Here is a 20,165-nt window from a genome sequence, read left to right as displayed (position 1 = left end):
GTGGGGTTTTCTGCCCAGCCTCCCACGCAGTGTAGGTGAAGCTGGGCCCCTTTGAGGGAATGTGACTAAGGACAGAAACCCTGATAAATATTATTTATGCGTCCTTGGGCCGAGAGGGGAAAGAAAAAGGGACGAACTAATTTTCACAAATGGCTATGCAAGGGTGAAACCTAGGACTATACAATCTCCTTTAAGTCATTTATTTGTGAAATCTTACCAACTAAGATTTTTGTTGCAGTTACTGCCACGTATGCTGTAACATTTCAGGGAACGCTACACAGAATCAACAGATAAACTAATGATGATCTGCAGAATAAATAATTGCTTTCACCATCTTTACTTAAATAGATCTCCAAGAGAAGTCAACCTATTATTTAGAAAAATAAAGAGGCAAATAAAAAAAGCTATTCAGAGGAATGACCCAGCTCTCTTCAACACATCTCAAACATTTTCTCACCCCTAAAGATTAAATGAACATTTTGTTGCTTCTTTAAGTATAGAAATTCAGCTGTTTGCAAATGTCCTAACTGACCAGATTTTAAAGTAATTCTGAAAATACATGAAAAATGTCCTTTTCTTAGGTAATAGGACTTTCAACTTCATCAATCTTCACGAATTTCATCTAGTGAAACCTGTGAGAAAAGAACGATACGTGATACATATCATTTAATAGATAAGAACTTTTGAATTGGAAAACTTGTCCGGAATTTTAAGGACTGCTTCAGGCAGAAAGGAGAAATTTTAAGACATTCTGTCCACGATCTTCCACTGTTTTCTTCAAACTATCTTTTGATGACCTTTTAATATATTGTAGAGAGTGGTTAATGGTTGGAAAGGAATCAAAAGGAACACTGAAAAGGTTTGAATTTGAGATCGGGTGCTAGTAGAAAATGATAGTAAAACACGAAACAATTGAAATCACTTACTTTAAAAAAGCAACAAAATGTCTATTAATCTCTGGTTAGAGGTCAGAAATGAGATAGGCTGAAGTAATGGGTCATTTCCTTTGAGCTGCTTTTATAACTCACCTCAGCTTTAGGTGGCAGCACTACTATACCAATGTCCTTAAAACTATTGTCTCTGTGTCCTGACATCCTGGAGTATTTTGTTCTAAATGTTTCCATTATGGAAATTAGGAGCTAGTGAAAATAGGGAATTGGAGCTAAGAATTAAGAGCACTTGGGAGGTACTAGAGAAAGCTGTCAGAAACTAATAAAGTGCATGTTGTTACTGAAGGAAACGCCTAGAACTTTACAGTGTGTTAGACAAGTGGTGTTTTCGAATGTGGCTTTTTAATAGAAAACGAGCCATGGTTTCACAGGACTTCATATTTATCAAGTATAGTTTAAAGTCGCCATCAGTGTAGATGTTGGCTTCCCAACTGCATTTTTCCTCTCCATAAAGACAGGTCTGGACTGGAACTTATGTAGACAAGGCTAGCCTTGAATTCAAAGGTCCTCCTGTCTCACTCTCTTGAGTGCTGGAAGGTGTTCACCACTATGCCTGGCATCTACCTGTAATTTTAACATTTAAGTAGAGTTTCTTTTCATTTATCCACTATCAGGCTTATGAAAATCCCCCAACTGTACTTTATTGTTGAACCTTGTTGAAGAAACTTCCTGGCTTCTTGCCTGGCTTTCTATGTCTTTCATGTACAGAGTACATGAGTCCATCACTCAGCGAAGTCAAAAGACTGAAATAGCTATAAAGTGGTAGTGACCTACAACTAATTCTATATCTTAACGGCTCACATATCTTTTTGTTTATTTTTAAAGAAAACGTCTCATGTTGCTGAGACTGGTCTCAAACCCACTTACCCCCACCTCCCCGCCAACACACTCATTTTTTGAAGATAATAAATTGTGATGTGTAGAAAATTGTTTGGATCAGGTGTCTCTAAGTAGAAATTTGTTATAATTTTGTTTATGTACAGTAGTTCTCTCATTACTCCCCCACCACCAAAGCAATCCAATAAAACTGAATTTACTTCCATTTCAAAATAGCCTGTGTTAGATTTACTGTGTAAACACCAAGGTATATAGAGGCATGACAACCAAGAGTGGGAAATCCAATTATTTCTAGAGAGAAGATAAAATGTTAGTCTTTCCTGATGATCACTTCCATCTTTCTCAAGTCAAACTTGGAGGAGGAGTCTCAAGTGAGTTGGTAATTCTCAAACTCAGTGGTATTATGTTAAGACTTTCAAGCACTTCAGTGCCAGGAAACCATGCGGCCTGGGCTTTTGTTCCAAACTTCTGCCAACACTATTTTGGCAGTAGAATGTTCTGCTGAACAAACTTTGCACGTGTTTAGGGTGTGAAGTGGTTCCTCGAGCTTTTATCTGGTTCCATTGCAGTTTAGAGACTTGAAGACATGGGTCAAAAGCACGAGACAGGGCTCACATGCATCCTGAAAGAGACCAAGCAATTTTGAATTTTACTTACACTATGAACAGCTTTTTGTTGGCGGTGGTGGTGTGAGAGTTACTGAATCGTACTTTTTAGCTTACTTCTTAAATATTAACATGACATGGAGGCGGTTCTCATCAGGAGATGAGTTCCTCCCTGTGGAGCGTTGGATCATTCCTCATCCTTCTGTTGCACCTCTTGATCCCAGCATTCAGAAGCAGAGATAGGTGGATCTCAATGAGTTCAAGTCCTGGTCTAGGAAGACCCAGTCTAGCCAATGTTCCTGATGAATGAGTCTTTGTTTCAAAAAGCAAAGTCAAAAACAAAAACAAGCAAACAAAAAATGTAACTGTCACCTTTAATTCTTTACTCTGTAGCCTTTGATGGCTAAAACTATCATATCCAGCTTCAGCAACGTTTTTATTTACATGTATCTCTAGTGTGTGTATGTGATATATATATATATGTATGTATGTATGTATGTATGTATGTATGTATGTATATATGTCTGAGGATGTCAGAAGCAGCAACAGGGCCCTTATAACTGGCATTACAGATGGTTGTGAGCCACCATATGAATGTTAGAAAGTGAACCCAGATCCTTTGCAAGAGCAATAAGTGCTCTTAACCACTGAGATCACTCCAGCCCCAGGATTTTTTTTTTTTTTTTTTTTTTTTTTTGTCTTGAAAAAAATAAAAATAAATTACCCAGGCATGGTGGTACATGCCTTTAATCCCACATCGGGAGACAGAGGTAGGAGGATCTCTGAGTTCAATGTCACCCTGGTCGTCATATCAAATTTTGGGCCAGCCAGGGTTTTATAGTGAGACCTGTCTTTTTTTTTTTTTTTAAAGTAGAAATAATGAAAATAGACTGTATGCTTCCAAGAAGAGAGACCCCTTAACAAATTAGCACATGCATTTGTGCTTCCTTGCACTAAGCAATGATTCCAGGCTGGGAAGAAGTAGGCCTTGCTAACAGACACTAAAAGAATACAATTGTCTCATTTTTTAAAAGGATTTATTTATTATTTTATGTATGTGAGTACACTGTTACTCTCTTCAGACATACCAGAAGAGGACATCAGATCCCATTACAGATGATGGCCAGCCATCGTGTGGTTGCTGGGAATTGAACTCAGGACCTCTAGAAGAGGAGTCAGTGAGCCATCTCTCTAACCCCCAAGTGTCTAATTTTTAATCAATGGGATATCAGTTTCTAGGCTACAAGTAGAGTAATTTGAAAGTTGAATATCCTGGATACCTTTCCTAAGAGTATAAACTTTGCTTTTGTTTTTATGAGACAAGGTTTCTCTGTGTAACAGGTCTGGCTGTCTTGGGACACTCTCTGAAGACCAGGCAGGCCTCAAACTTCATGAAGATCTGGCTGCCTCTGCCTCCCGAGTGCTGGAATTAAAGGCATAAACTACCATGCTTAATTTTTTTTTACTTACATTGTGTGTGTGTGTGTGTGTGTGTGTGTGTGTAGCAATTCTGGACGTTAGAGGACAACTTGTGGGAACTGGCTCTCTCCTTCTTTTTGGATCCCAGGAATCAAAAACAAGTTTTCAGGCTTGGGGCAGTAGGTGCCTTTACCTGCTGAGCCTTCTCACTGGGCTCACAGTGTTACACCAAGTGAGTGTAACTTCTTATTTATACCTTTTCCTTTCTTTCTCTTTTAAATTGAATTAAATTTAGTTTTGAAGGGTTTTGTTGTTGTTGTTGCTTGTTTGTTTGTTTTTTGAGACATGATTTTGCCATATAACCCTGGCTGGCCTGGAACTCACAGTGTAGGTCAGGCTGGGCCTCCAACTCAAACCACCTGCTTCTGCTTCACCAACACAGTCAGAGTCATGTGCTATCATGCACATAAAAAAGTAGTTTTTAAAATGACAAACAAAAATATTCATATATTTAAACAATATATAAATGAGATGAGATATGGTCAGGAAAGCTAGGCCTTTCCAAAGTGTGATTTCTATATTGAAAGTTGCTGGCATTTTACAGTGACTTCAAAATTTCTTTGCTGCTTCCTTTAGGGCATCAGTGTGTTGCCACGGAACTGCCTGAAACAAAACTAAATATATGTGGTTTACCTCTGATGCTAAACCAGACCAGTTTTACACCCTAATCCAGTAGCACTTTTTGACCAGAGGGAGGTCAGTAAAATTTGTATGTTGAGTAAAATATTTCCAGGAGGAAAAAAAAAAGAGACAATAATCCAAATGGAAAGATGCAAAGTAAGTTTAACATTTTTGTGTGTTGTTATAATCATTTTTATCTTGTTATGTTGTGGAGTTGAACATACATAAGCTGCATGAGTGTTTTACTACCAAGCTGTGTCCCCAGACTATTTTTTATTTGTGCATAAGTGCACTTTAATTCATGCTTGTGTATGTAAAGGACAGCCTTTGGTGTCATCCTTAGAAATCACATCGACCTCCTCTGAGTCAGGGTTTCATGCTTGAAGCTCACCAACTAGGCTAAAGTTGCTTGGTCAGCAAGCTCCAGAAGCCTTTCTCTGTCCACCCCTATCATAGGATGAGGAGTATGTACCATACACCCAGCAATTTTATATGGGTTCTGTGATCTATGTATTGTTGACAAACATGGCTCTGTTAAAGAAACCAATCCTGCAGACCATGGGAACTGGCAAAGCCTTTCTTTGGTACCCGTGCACATAATGCTGACTACAATGTGCATGAAAACTAGTAAATAGAACTTCTCCCACCTCCCCACCCCCCCCAACTGTAACCTGAGACTTAGTGGGAGTCTCAGGTTACAGAGACCTCCCACCACTACAGAGACTTCCCACCAAGACTGGCTAATCTCTCCTGCTGTGCTGAACACCTTAAAGGAGTGAGTTCCCGGGTTTGTAGTAGATGTTCTGCATCTGAGCAGGTTCAGCCCAACTGATTCCAGCTTTTATGTATGTGTCCGCCATTCCTTCAGTCCTGTATCACCCCAGTCAGGCCTCCAGAGCTAAGTTGGTCTGAAGATTACAACCCTCCTCATCTAATTTTCTTTTTATTCTTTTGTGATTTCATATGGATGCATAATGTGATTTGATAGAATTCTCCTCGTTATCTTATCTCACTGAATCTCTCCTTTCCTTTTTTTTTTTTAAAGTCACTTGAACAAAAACACCTTACTAGTAGCTACAGCACTAAGGAATATGACTCCCCTCCCCCACCAACCATTAGCTGCCTACAGCTCCTCTTAGGGAGAGCTGGGCCTTATGAGTCCTGACTGGACCCGTGATGGGATGTTGACAGCCCACCTTGCACAAGTAAGCACTGCTGCCTCGAGTTCATGGTTTAGGGTTTCTCTCTGTAGCCTTGGCAATCCTGGAACTCTTTCTGTAGACCAGGCTAGCCTTCAACTCACAGAGACCTGACTGCCTCTGCTTCCTAAGTGCTGGGATTAAAGATTGCCACTTTTTTTTCTTTTTAAGTTCTTTTTTGTCTGTTTCACTAAGTTGCCTAGGTTGGCCTTTTAAACTCACTCTGTATCCCAGGCTGGCATTGAATTTGTTTTGATCTACCTGCCTCAGCTTCTTGCATAGCTGGAATTAGAGGTGTGCACTACCAGACTTGACTCTTCTTAGATCTTTGGCTTTGTTTAGTTTTATTTTGAATCACGGTCTCACATAACCCAAGCTGGTGTTGTAGTCAAAGATGGCCTTGAACTCCTTCTGATCCTCCTGTGTCTACCTCTGACATGCTGGGATCACTGTCATACAATATCATGTATGGCTTGTTTTTATCCTTTGAACACACCTTTTCTTGTCCTACTGTAATACTCAAACAAAATTAATTATTAAGTATAAATAGAGTGATTAATTTTTACTTCCTATATGTAGATCAATACTACTTAAGTGTGTGTAGGATAATGAGATGTTTTTAATTACTGTTTTGAATTTCTATTACTACACATGTTACAATACAGCTGTTTAGATTTTACATATATGTGTATGTGTATACATATTTAATAATTAAAATTTTTGTTTTATGTGTATAGGTATTTTGTCTGCATGTTTGTCTGTGTACTACTTTCTCACTCCTGGTGCCATCAGAGGGCAGAAGAGGGTAAGAGATCCCCTGGAACTTGAGTTGCAGTTACCATGTGAGTGTGGGGAATTGAACCCAGGTCCTCCAGAAAATCAGCCAGTTCTCTTAACCATTGAGCTGTCTCTCTGTGCCCCATCCCTCCTTTTTAAAACTACCTTGAACTTCATTGTGGAAAGTAAGTGTGGCCTACAAGATCAGGACTAGTTCTTGGAACCCTTTGGTGTTTATCAGTCAGGCTTGTTGCTTTGATTTGGTTATTAAACAGTATTTATCATATTTCTACTAATAAGGCATCATTCTAGATTCCCAAACCAAACAAAAATCTTTGATATCATGGAGTTTTCAGTCTATGGAAGACAGATAATCAGTTAACAGATATTATTATATAATGCTAGTCAATGATAAGTACTGAGAAGAAAAAGAAAATAAGGGAAGAGAGTGCCCATGTGATATGTGTGAATATCTGCACACCTCCTGCCTTGTTACTGGAGCATGTAGGAGATGGTCTGGGCCTTATGAACAGTGTATGTAATGCATAGATATAACACTCCACCCGCCTTATTTCTAAGACAAGGTTTTTCTGTATATTAAGTCCTGGCTGTCCTCTAACTCACAGAGATCCACCTGCCTTTCACTCCTAGTGCTGGGATTAAAGGCACATACCACCACATCCAGCAACATCCTTTATTATAACAATGTATAGACTAGTTTTCCCTTGAGAGACACAGGTCTTTAGGAACTTTTGAATGTGTCTTGTTTATCAAAGTCATTCATTTAATACCACTATTATTCTGTATAACCCACGATGATGCTATTATTCAATACAATAAGATTTATGATTTTCTACAATTACAGATTCACAGTCATTTAGCCATGGTCCCAAAATTTAAAAAAAGTCATTTGGTAACAAAATCAGATTGGAATTGACATAGTCTCTTTTAAATCTTTTTTTCTTGCATTTTTGTGTGTCTACTGATAGAAATATTAATGTAAGGTTAAAGACTGCTGCTCAGAACAGCATCTTATGTTGAGTAAGATATAGATAATATTACATTCTTAAATATGAGGAAAATAAAAGTTCAAAAAGATATCTATTCCCAAAGTTGTTGTATAAAAGATTGTAGATCGGCGCCAGATTCCATCTTGATTATTGGTTAAACATCATCATCAACATTACCTCTTTTATTTCTTCTTTCTCGTTTTTCATTTTTGAATGGGTATTGCTATACAACCCAGGTTGGCCTAGAACTCACTATAAAATCTAGATTGGTCTTAAACTCTTGATCCTCCTGACTCAGCATCCTGAGTGCTGACATTTTATACACGGGCCACCAGGTCAGGCTTTAGCCATTGTCTTAGTCAGGATTTCTATTCCTGCACAAACATCATTACCAAGAAGAAAGTTGGGGAGGAAGAGCTTTATTCAGCTTATACTTCCATATTACTGTTCATCACCAAAGGAAGTCAGGACTGGAACCCAAGCAGGTCAGGAAGCAGGAGCTGATGCAGAGGCCATGGAGGGATGTCACTTACTGGCTTGCTTCCTCTGGCTTGCTCAGCCTGCTTTCTTGTAGAACCCAGGTCTACCAGCCCAGGGATGGCACCACCCACAATGGGCTGGGCCCTCCCCCCTTGATCACTAGTTGAGAAAATGCCTTACAGCTGGATTTCATGGAGGCATTTCCTCAACTGAGGCTCCTTTCTCTGTGATAACTGCAGCTTGTGTCATGTTGACACAGAAAACCAGCCAGTACAGACCTCTTTATTTAAATGTATAGTAACATCCGTATTAGTTACCACTTTATTACTATAAGAAAATACCTGACAATCATGACTTAGGAATGGAGGGCTACTTTAGCTCACAGGCATAGTCCAATGTGGTGAGTCAGGTATGGTGGCAACAACAGTTCTAGTTGTGCCAAAGGAGCCTGAGGTGGCTGGTGGCACTGCACCCGCTGTCAGAGGACAAGGGGAGATGTAAATTGTTTTTTTTTTCCCACCTGTGACACCGGCCATTCGTGGTGTTGTCCCACCTCAGTTAACATTGTCTAGAAATGCCCCTCATAGACACACCTAGAGAATTGTCTTCTTGCTGTATCTAATTCCTGTTTAGCTCACAATATTGATTAACAATCCCAGCCCCACTCCATGTCAGTTTGGCAGCCACAAACACGTAAATTAATTTTTTCCTTTTATTTGTGATTTTTGTGTGTATGTGTATGATGTGTGTACATGTGTATGCATGTGGAGGTCAGGGGACCACACTCAGGAATAGGTTCTCTTCTTCCATCTAGGTCAGAGGACCACCCTCAAGACAGGGTGCTCTCCTCACACTATGAGGTCCAATCATCAAACTTGAGATGTCAGATTTGAATGACAAGCACGTTGTCTACTGAATCTTGCTGATCCTCATGCTTAAGCCATGACATCCATCTCTGGTCCTTCCAGTTGCAGGTTTATTTCATAGTTGAAAAATGCATTCAGTCCAACTCTGTGACTCCCTAAGGTCTTAACAGTTGATCACTGTTCAAAGGTTCAGTGCAGAGTGTCTACTGAGACTGGGGTAATCTCTTAATTATGATTGTCTGTAAAACTTCAAAAATATGTTACATACTTTCAACACAATGGTACAGAGTAAGAATTCTCATCCCCAAAGAAAGAACCCAGCAGAGCAAGGAAAGATAGGACTAAGGAAGACCAGAACCTAGCAGGGCAAATACCAAATCCTTCATTTAGGACTGTTGCCAGCACCATTTGTTAGACGTCTCAAGGTCCTGGGATCTCAAAAATCCTGGCGTTTTAATTGAAATTTAAGTTGCATTCTCACAGTTTTACTTAATGATCTCTCAAGGTCTCTTTGTAGGGAATCTGACCTGCCACACCCCACCTGCCCCAGTAGCTTTCTAGAACCTAGGAGCAAGCCTCCATGACCCAGAACCCTTGCATTTTGCGTGTCTCCCAGTAACAAGTGGGTGAAGCCATGAAGTCCTGCTGGCAGTTTGGTATAGTCTGGTTCTACTTCTCCAAGCTGTAGTGGCCACCATGTTCCTCGGAGGCCAAACGTGGGAAAACACTTGCCTTGGTAGTCAGGGCTCCGTACAGTTTCTCTCCTTTCAAATGAGTTTGAAGTTTTACAAGCTGGAGGCTTGTGCTAATCTCTTTAACAACTCTAGCTGCTATTTTCTCTGTATCATCCTTGTCAGCAACTTTGAATTCACTCACGTTCATTTCTTTCCATACCAAAGCTTGTCTCCCCCACCAACATACACACAAAACATGTCTGTCATGGAACTCACTATATAAAACAGGCTGGTCTGACACTCATAAGATCCTATCCCTACCTCCTGAGTGCTAGGATTAAAGGTAATCACTACCATATCTGGCCATTTTTATGCTTTTTATCTTTCTTCTTTTTCCTTCCTGAGACAGGGTCTCTTTACATAGCCCCGGCTGCCCCTGGAACTCACTATGTGGTCTAGGCTTGCCTCAAAATCATAGACTGGTTTGCCTCTGCCTCCTAAGAGGTGCAAGGATGAAGACTTGATTTCAGATCTTTGGTGGTCACCTGAAAAGTTGGGCTTAGCAGTGCATACCTGTAATCCCTGAACTGGGGAGGAAGGCAGAGACCAAAGTATCCCTAGGGCTTGTTGACCAGATAGTGTAAGTGAATTGATCAGATCTAGGTTCAGTGAGAGGCCTGTCTCAAAAAAAAATTTTTTTTTTTTGGGTTGCAGGAAGGTAGAGATCACTGACCTCTGCTCTATATGCACACACTGAAAAGTGACAATATTATTCATCACAAAGTTCACATAACACCCTTGTTATATTCCTGTATATGTTAGCACTCAGATTAAATCATAAAATTCTTACAACACTATGATCTCTACCTTTAGATAAGAACATTGAAGAACACAGACCCTAGCTTGCAAATTTCAACTGGCTGGGTAGCAAAGCCTAGGACAGACTTCCTTTTCAGCTTACACTTGCTTTTAGGGTGTGGGTGTGAGTTGTTTGTTTCTGGAGATAGGGTCTCACTGTGTAGCCCTGACTGGCCAGAAACTTGCTGTGTTGATCAAGCTGACCTCAAGCTCCCAGGAACCCATTTACTTCTTTTTCTCTAACTGCTGGGATTAAACACAGTAGCACACGTAGCTTATGTTTTTGTTTGTTAGTTTTTAGTAGACCTTACACAATTTTGTAACTTAACTATCTCTCCTTCTTTCTTTCCCTCCCATTTATATCATTTCTTCTCTGCCCTATACTTAGAACACATTTTTAAATATCAGCCCTTTTTTTAAAGAATATTGTAGCAGCAAATTTAGCTACAGGCACGCAAGCAAGCATGGGCACCCGTGTGCGTGCACACCCCCTCACACACACCCACACAAACATACACACACACACACACACACACACACACACACACACACTCAGTTAATTTTTGACATGCTCAAAGACTGAGAACTCCTAAACCTTCTCTTGCTAGCAAACGCACCCCTCCAGTACTCCTGAGACTCTTAAATCTTCCCCTTCTACCCCAGGCCCAGTCAGGAAACTGGCAAGTAGCCACTTGCCTGAAATCTTAGATGGCTGGTCGGTTTCTCTACTGTAGCTCTTACATCCCATCCTTCTCCTCCTCCACCCCCGCCCCCAGACATGGCAATTCTCATTTTTCCTCTCTCCTCCTGCCCAAATCTTCAAGTCCTGCCTCAGTATATCTACCCAGCTATTGGCCACTGGCTGTTTATTGATCGATCAAAAACCAACCAGAGACAAGGATCAAAAGCGTTTGGACACTCAGATTCCCGATTTTGGGGGCCAAACTAATTCAAGGCTTTGGATCCAATCCCCAACAGAGTATGATCTTCTTCTCTGTTCGGAAACACCAGACAGCCACTTTTTTTTTTTTCCAACCTCTGCATTTTTCCATCTTTTTTTTTTTTTTTTTTTGATCTTGCTATAATTTCACACTTTTTTTTGTTTTCAGTTGAGACTGGAGATTTTGTAGTTGTTACTGCTGTCTTTGTTGCTGTTTGTTTTTAAATTTATTCTCCTTAGACTCTGATGGGTTTTCATGTTAACTTCTTACACCACCCTTTCCTTTGCTCTGAATATTTTTGGATAATTAAGAGATACCTTCCTTACTGTTGTGGGCTTGTCATATGTCTGAAAACATTACAAATTTGGATGGTGTTTGCTAAGCAACAGCATCTGTTAAAGTTATGTGGCTTGCTTTATAATCTCACTTAGTAAATTGTGTAATTTGCTTCAGACCACTTTATTTTATCTATTAAATTTGCATATTTTAAATTGTAATTGAGTTTGTCTTCAGGTAAAGGTTTTTTCACATGTAATCAGAAATTGAAATATTTGTTATCTTAATTTATTTTTGGCTATATATAGGAAGGACAGGTTGATTGGATTCCAGATCATGAAGTTGAACCCAAACTAACACAACACAGGTTAGGGCAGTTTAAATAAGTACAGCATACCAAGCTTCCCTCCATTTTTCTTTTTTTCTTTCTTTTGTTTTGTTTTAGTTTTCAAGACAGGTCCTCTGGTAGCTTAGATCTCACTATAGAGACCAGGCTGACCTCAAATTCACAGAGATCAGCCTGCCTCTGCCTCCCGAGTACTGGAATTAAAGGCAGGCATGTGCCACAATGCCTGGCTTTCATTTTTATTTTTTAATTGAAAAGATATATTTTACATGTATAGATTATTTGCCTGTGCATGTATATTTGTGCACCACTTGCATATCCAGTGCCTGTGGGGGGGGGGGAAGGGCAACAGATCTGTAAGAAATGGAGTTACAAACAGTCTGAGCCCCTATGTGGGTGTTGAGAATTGAAACCAGGTCCTCTGCAAGAGTGGTCAATGCTGTGAACCACAGTTATCTCTCTAGTACCTGTAAGTATCTATGTTTCATAATCTCAGAGATCCACTGTGAGACATTAAGCAAATCATCCTAGCTGTTCTCTGTGGAAAACAATGTACTATATTTTAACAACTTATTTTATGTATATTTATTTATGTATGTTAGTACATATGTATATTTATTTATCTTACATATATGCATATATATATATGGAGAGAGAAAGAGAGAGAGAGAGAGAGAGAGAGAGAGAGAGAGAGAGAGAGAGAGAGAGAGAGAATATGAATATGCTGTCTTCAAGCACATCAGAAAAGGGGGCATCTGATCCTATTACAGATGGTTGTGAACCACTTTGTGGTTGCTGAGAATTAAACTCAGAACCTCTGGAAGAACAGCTACTACTCTTAAAGAGTGAGCCATCTCTCCAGCCCCTATGTATTATTCTTAAATACAAAAGCAAAGGTTCTAGTACATGCTCTATAAAGCAATACCTTTCGTGTAACTTACTCTATATCAAACACCATTTCTCTGTTGTTCTGTGGCACATTTTTACTATGTTTAGAATGTGGTTCATGTCAAGACTACAAGAGCTATACAGCAAGCAGTTAACCCTATACATTTTACATCCTTAGCACATGCTAACCCACATAGTTATCAGGTCAATTATTGTTGAGAAGGACACAAAAGAGAGATCGAATGGATATGTATTAAGGTTAAATATAAAAATCTATCCACTTATTGTATCACAAACTAAGGGTTTTGCTAAGGCTTGTTTTGAGTAATTTTCTGCCTCTGTATTAGGAAGGATTTAAAAGAACAAAAAGAAAAAAAAACTTAAAAAAGAAGTTTTGTGCTAAGACCAAGCCCTATAGACCCAGGTCTACACCATTTTCTCTAGAATATTCTACCCTCAAAATTTTTATGACAGATTTTTGGTGTATTTGCCAATGTATAGTCTTCAGTCAGATTAAAATTTTAATATTTAATATTAATTAATTTTAACTTCACCCACTAGTGATGAAATCTCAGCCTGCATCTGGGAGGTAAGAGGGTCTGTGCACTGCCTTAGCATGCTGTGGGGTGGGAATCCTGTGTAATTGGCCTATTTGTCATTTTACATATATTCTCCTGGCTTCTGCTAGATTCATAATTCTCTTAAAACCTGCCAGTAGCTTTGAGATGGTTTCATTTTCCAGAACGTTTTTTTTTTTTTTTCTCATTTCTATTTGAGGAAGAGACTTAAAAAAATACCCTGTGAGAATCAGCATTTGTATTTCCAACTTGAACTATCTGAGGATGGATTAGATGAAGTGCTCACAATTTGCCTTGGAGTACATAAGAAATAGGTAGGTGATGTGTTAACTATAAAGCTTACTATTCTAATGGGCAGCAACAAACCTCCACCCAACCTAAGAACTAGAACACCCTCTAGCCTCTTGCACTGACGTGTGCTTTTCCCCTGTCTCAGCTTCCTGCCCACAAGGGTAACAACAAGCAAGCATCCGAAATTGTGTGCTCAGTATCAATGACAGTTTTAGTTTTATCTTTCTTTCTTTCTCTCATTCTTTTCCTTCTTTCTTCCCTTTCGTCCTCCTCCCCTTCCTCCTTCTCTTTCTTTCCTTCATTTCTTTCTTTTTAAAGATAACTATTTAAAGATGCTATGGAACTCAAGTCAACCCTGAACCCTCCTCTCCGCCCGTCTTCACCCCCAAGCCCTGGGATTCCAGGCACACATCAGCACACCTAGGACTCTGCTTCGCTTTGTTTTTTTAAGTTTTAAAATTTATTTTATTTTGTGCATAGGAATGCTTTGCCTCCATGTGTGTCTGTGTGCTGTGGGTGTGCCTGGTAAATTCAGAGTCAAGAAGCTCCCCTGGAGCTTGAGTTACATGTGATGGTTGTGAGCTGCCATGTAGGTGCTGGGCATTGAACCTGGGTCCCCTGAAAGAGAAGTGCTCTCTCTGAGCTAGCTTGCCAGGCTTCCACTTTGTTTTAAAATTTTAATTCAATCAAGAGTGTATATGCTCTAAATACAATGTTTAATTTACATATTTATTGAGGGCTTGGGGGGTTGTTTGTTTTTTATTTTGGTTTGGTTTGGTTTTGCCCTGGACATCCTGGAACTCACTCTGTAGACCAGGCTGGCCTCTAATTCAGAGATCTCTAATTCAGAGATCTCTAATTCAGACAACTCTCAATTAGAGGCCAGCCTCTACCTCCTGCATGCTAGGATTCTAGGCATGTGCCACTACTACCCTATTTACTATCTTCCAATATTTTTTTTAAATTATATTTATTTAAAAAGTTTATTCATGTTATATATAATAACAGTTTACACATTTTCATTTCTAAATAACATACTGTTGTGTAATTATTACACAATTTATTCTTATCTTGAGACACAGTAAGGTTTTTTTTAAAAATACAACTTAAGATTGTATTCATCCCTGCCCCTCTACACATGTTATTTCAAATATTGCTGTTAAACATAGTTTTTATGTATCTACTGATTCAAACATTTCCCCCTATAAGTAAGGTTGCTGAGCTGTTAACTGTATATATTTTCAATTTTGTGAGCTAATTTCAAATGTTTTTCACTCTTTCATAGTTTGTAAGAATTCTATGTATTATTAATAATTGGTATTGTTATACTTCTTAATTTTTGATAGTCTAGTGAGAATAAAATGCTGTGTAACTAATTTTTTATATACAATGGAAAAGTCAGCTTTACCTAGAGCTTTAAAAATATCTTCTTCCTTTCTATTATAAGAGCTTGCACCTCATTTGACATCACTGTGTCTGGAGTTCTCTTTTCGAGAAAGCCATTGATTCCTATGATGGTTTGAGCAAAAGAAGCTAACATTTTAGATGAGGAAGAGGTTGCTAACTAAATGGTCTAAATGCTGCATCTAAGTTGATATTGCTTAATAACAAACTACGGGTGCACCAAACATTCTTGATATTAAAGTACAAAAATAGAAACATGTAAAATTACATCCTTTACTATTCTTTACTATCACAAATTAATGTGATCTGAAACTTACACCAATCTGCAAAACTATTTTAGGAAATGGCTCCTCCAGTCTGTTGATCTGGAACAGTTCCACTGAACCAAGTTTAGTCAAGATATATTTGTACATTTCTCCATATCTTAATTGTACCAAAGAGCTCCAACTCACCCTCTTTTGACATGGCTACATGATAAAAACACATATCAATCTCTCACTGAAATTTCAAAATTCTAGAGACTCATCATTGACCCATATGCATTAACCATAAAGATAATTTCTACCAGATGCTTCTCTTACACTGTGCCCCAATATGTTTTTTAATTAAAAAAGCATTGATTGATATTGATTATTGATACAGTCACACATAAACACATACATAAGAATAAAAGTTTGTGCATGTCTATGGTTTCATGATCAAGCTGAGGTATATATATGTATATATATATATGATATACATGTATATTTAGATACATATCTATATTTATTTTATGTGAATTATTGTTCATTTGAGGTAGAATTTCTATGTAGTCCTCCCTGGAAGTGAAAAAAAACCCTCTTGTTTTAACTTTCCAACTGCTAAGTACAGAACTGTATCACTATACACGATATACTTTTTGAAAAGATTTATTTTTGTTACTTTTGATTATGTGTAGGATGTGTGTCTATATGTGGGTGTGTGCATATGAGTGCAGATGCATCAAGAAATCAGACTAATGAGATCTCCTGGAGCTGGAGTTATAGATGGTTGTAGGCCACCTAATGTGGGTGGGTGATTGGAACTGAACTTAGGTCCTCTGGAAGAATAGCAAGTGCTTTTAGCCACTGACCCATCTTCCCATCACCCAAATCCTGCCATTTTCCTTTCAGACAGAGTTTCCTGTATTCCAGGCTGGCTTGGAACTCTCTCTATAGACTCTGAGAGTATTGTCTCCACTCCCCAGTAGCTGAGATTCAGGTATGTACCATGCCTGGAATATGTGCTGCAGGAGCTTGAACCCAAGGCTTCTTGCACACAGCAAACTTTCTATCAGCTGGTTGTAACACCATCCCCATTTGTTCCTTGTTGAAACAGGGTTGCTATGTAGCTGTGTGTGATTGTGAAACAATTCACAGCAAAATTGTTTCAACTTCCCAAGTGTTGGGATTACTCCCATTGGCACCTGGATTGTGTGTGTGTGTGTGTGTGTGTGTGTGTGTGTGTGTGTGTGTGTTACATGTACATGGGATCTCTCATTTTATTTTGTGGGTTCCAGGGTGGAATTCAAGTCATCAGGCTCGGCAGCAAATATATTGATTCATTGACTCATCTCACTGGTCCCTGACCACTTACTTAATTGTTGTTGTTGTTTGAGACAGGGTTTCTCTATGTAGACCTGGACATCCTGGAACTCTCTCTCTGTAGACCATGCCGGCCTCAAACTTAGAGATATGCCTGCTTCTTCTTACAAATGCCGAGATTAAAGGTGAATACCACCACCATCCAGCTTAATTTTTAAAAATTATTTATGTGTATGTGTGTGGCTCTACATGAGTTGATGTGTACTGTATGTGTCCAGGAATGCCAGAAGAGGGCATCATATCCCTTGGAACTGTAGTTACAGGCAGCTATAAGCTACAGTGTGGGTGCTTGGAATCAAACCTCCATCCTCTTCAAGAGTATTAAGCACTCCTAAATGTTGAGACATCTCTCCACTCCCCCAATCATACATTTTAAAAATTGTTATTTGCCAAGCATGATATGTGTTAGGGTGTTTTGCAGGCATGTATGTCTGTATAGCACCTGCATACGGTGCCCATGGAGGTCAGAAGAGGCCACCAGATCTAGAACTGGAGTCCTCACGTGGGCACTAGGGATTGAACTCGGGTTCTCTGGAAGAGCAGCCAGCTCTTAACTGCTGAACCATCTCTCTAGCTCAGAAATGGGAACCTGAAACTCATGATCTTCCTGCCCTGCATCTTCAGCATATTCTATAAGGGTTTACCACCACAACTAACTAGCCATCTACTTTTAAAAACTTGTATAGGAATTTGTGTTTCTTGTCGTTAAAAACAAATAATGGCTTGTTAGTTGTGTTTTGTGCCATTATTTATTTTAATTAATTTTTGAGATAGCTCTGGCTGCCCTGAATCTTAATATGTAGACCAGGCTGGCCTTAAACTCAGTGATCCCCTTTCCTGTCTCTCTTGGGTGCTGTGATTAAAGATGTGTACCTTTAATCTTATACCTTATGCCAAGTCTTGTTTCCTCCTTTAAATAAAAGACTTTGAGGGCTGGAAAGATAGCTCAAGCAGTTAAGAGCACCTGCTGCTCTTCCAGGGGACCTGAATTTGTTTCCCAGCACTCTCACCACATGACTCACAACCAGGGCAATCTATTCTGGCCTTTATCATCACTAGGCATAAACACATAAATAAAAATAAAATCTTTAAGTGAAAGATGTTTAAGAGTGAGTACATTTATTTTGTGTTTCTTTACTATATTGTTAAATATAGTGCCATGTGTCAAAGGGGCGGGCATTCATTCAGAGATATTAACTGAATGTAAGAGTTCCCTTTGTACAGTACTTGTTGACTGACAAAAGGTCAAGTGAATATCTGTCAGCAAAACAGCCACACACACACACACACACACACACACACACACACACACACACACTTTCTTCTCTTTACAATTTGTGTCTATTTTTCATTGTTATAAGTAGAAATGTAGCTGGACAAAACAATCTAAGGGGGAAAGATTTCTTTATTTGGATAATGGCTTCATGAGGTTTTAGTTCATCATAGTGGAAAACTGTAGCAAAGCAGGGTAGCTCACTTTATGGGTGCCAGGAAGGAGGGAGAAAAAGAGAGGGAATAATGAGAGAGGAGAAATAGAGGAAGAAGAGGCCATGCTCTAGTGGTCTTTGCCTATATTCCCAATTTATCCCATCTATGTTCTCTGGCCATTGGGTGGTGCCACCAACACTCAAGACAGTTCCTTCTTGCCTTGGATAGTCCTCTTATAGACACCCAGGCACAGAAGTGTGCTTTATTTACTAATAATCTCCTATCTAGGTCTTTTATCAATACCATCACGTTCAGAATGAAGATTAACAACCATTGTATGGTAGCTAATGCTAGTCAGTAATTGTTCTCCCAGTGAATATATTTATGCTAGGGGAACAAAAATTTCAACTTCATACATGTAATGTTGTGGTTAGTCACGTTGCTACCAAACCTTAAAGCTTCATTTCTCTATTCCTTTAGTGCTAGATCGTCACTTCTACACTGATCAAAGAGTGTCAAATGGAGCCTAATTAAGACGACTCCTTTTGAGCAGTCCTGCACCTTGCCTGGACAGCACAGTAGAGCTGACCCTGGTAGGAGGAGTTAAGGGGGTTGGGGGTTGGGGGTTAGTGTTGGGGGTGTTCAGATTTTGATCCAGCCTCAGGAGTGAGCAGAGGAGAGCTGGCCCCGCCCTTGCCAGCATGGGAGAATAGCCCTGAAGGCATGAGAGTGGGAAGCTTGTCCTCCATCCCCACCACCCTTCACAGCACTCAGAAGAAAGCCTCAACACCTTGTCTGAGCAGCGCAGCAGAGCTGGCCTTGGTGGAAGTTCAGAAGAGCCGGTCCTGAGAGCAAGGGCGTGGAAGAGCTTACCTGGGCAAAGCAGGAGAGCTAGCCTGGGTAGAGTGGGTGTGGGAGATCTGGTGGGTTGACCAACCCTGCTAGAACTGGGACGAGGACTTCCAGTTGGTCCACCCTATCAGCTACTTCACTATGAACTACTGGGGTGTGTGAAGAGACCAGCCCAGCCCAACTAAAGCTACAGATCTCCATGACAACAACAGGATATCCGAGAGGAGAGGAGTCCGGTGAGGATCCAGTACTGAAAGTGTGGCAGAAGCCAGAGGTCACTGACTCAGTGCAACGAACATTTCCAAGGGAAGCTGTTTGGCCAGAAGGGTGTACACACTGCAGCTTCCACGGAGGGGAGATGGTTTTTGTTTGTTTTCTTTTCTTTAGTTGGGGAGGTGACAAGGGCAGATATGAGGGTCAGGGAGATGAGTGGGATTGGGGTGCATAATGTGAAATTCACAAAGAATCAACTTAAAAAAAGTTAAAAAGAGACTAACTTTGGTAGTAAACAATATAAATGAGCTATTTGTTTTATTTTCTGGGGAGTTATCTAAAAGCAAAAAGTTCAGTCTTTAATTACAACACAGCCACATGCTTGCTCCTGTGGCTTTCAAGATGGCTTGCAGTGATTTCTGTCTGGGGCATTCACGTTCTCTCCTGTATCCCATGAATCGTGGTCTGTATAAACCAAGAAAACACAGATAGTGCAAGGTCAACTTCAAGACTAGAATATGAGAGGCTGCAAAGACCTAGGGACCAAAAACTAAATTAGAACCTTGACTGATTGCAAAGGAAATTGTTTCTGAGGGTAGGAGTACTAGCCTGGTAGCTGAGCCAAGGAAGTCCCAGACTAAGGGAAAGAACAAGCTGGGTATTAGCCCTGGGGTAGTGGCAAACGCCTGAAACCCTAGCTCTTAAGAGGCAGAGGTAAGAGGATGATAATTCATGGTCACCCTCAACAACACAGCAAGTTTAAGGCCAGCCTGGAGTGCATGAGACCTTGTTTCTAAAGATGAGAGGCAGAGAAAGAGCAACAAAGAGATAGAGAGACAAAGAAAGATAGAGACAAAGACACAAACATACACACACAGAGAGAGTCAGAGAGAGAAGAGCAAAAACAAGAAATTCTACTGACATAGAATAGAAAGCAAACAAAATAAAAGAGCACCCAGTAAAAAATTCT

The sequence above is a fragment of the Micromys minutus genome (genome assembly GCF_963924665.1).
Source record: "Micromys minutus genome assembly, chromosome: 8".
Taxonomy (NCBI): Eukaryota; Metazoa; Chordata; class Mammalia; order Rodentia; family Muridae; genus Micromys; species Micromys minutus.
The sequence above is the reverse complement of the archived record's forward strand: the minus strand, read 5'-3'. Positions refer to the sequence as shown.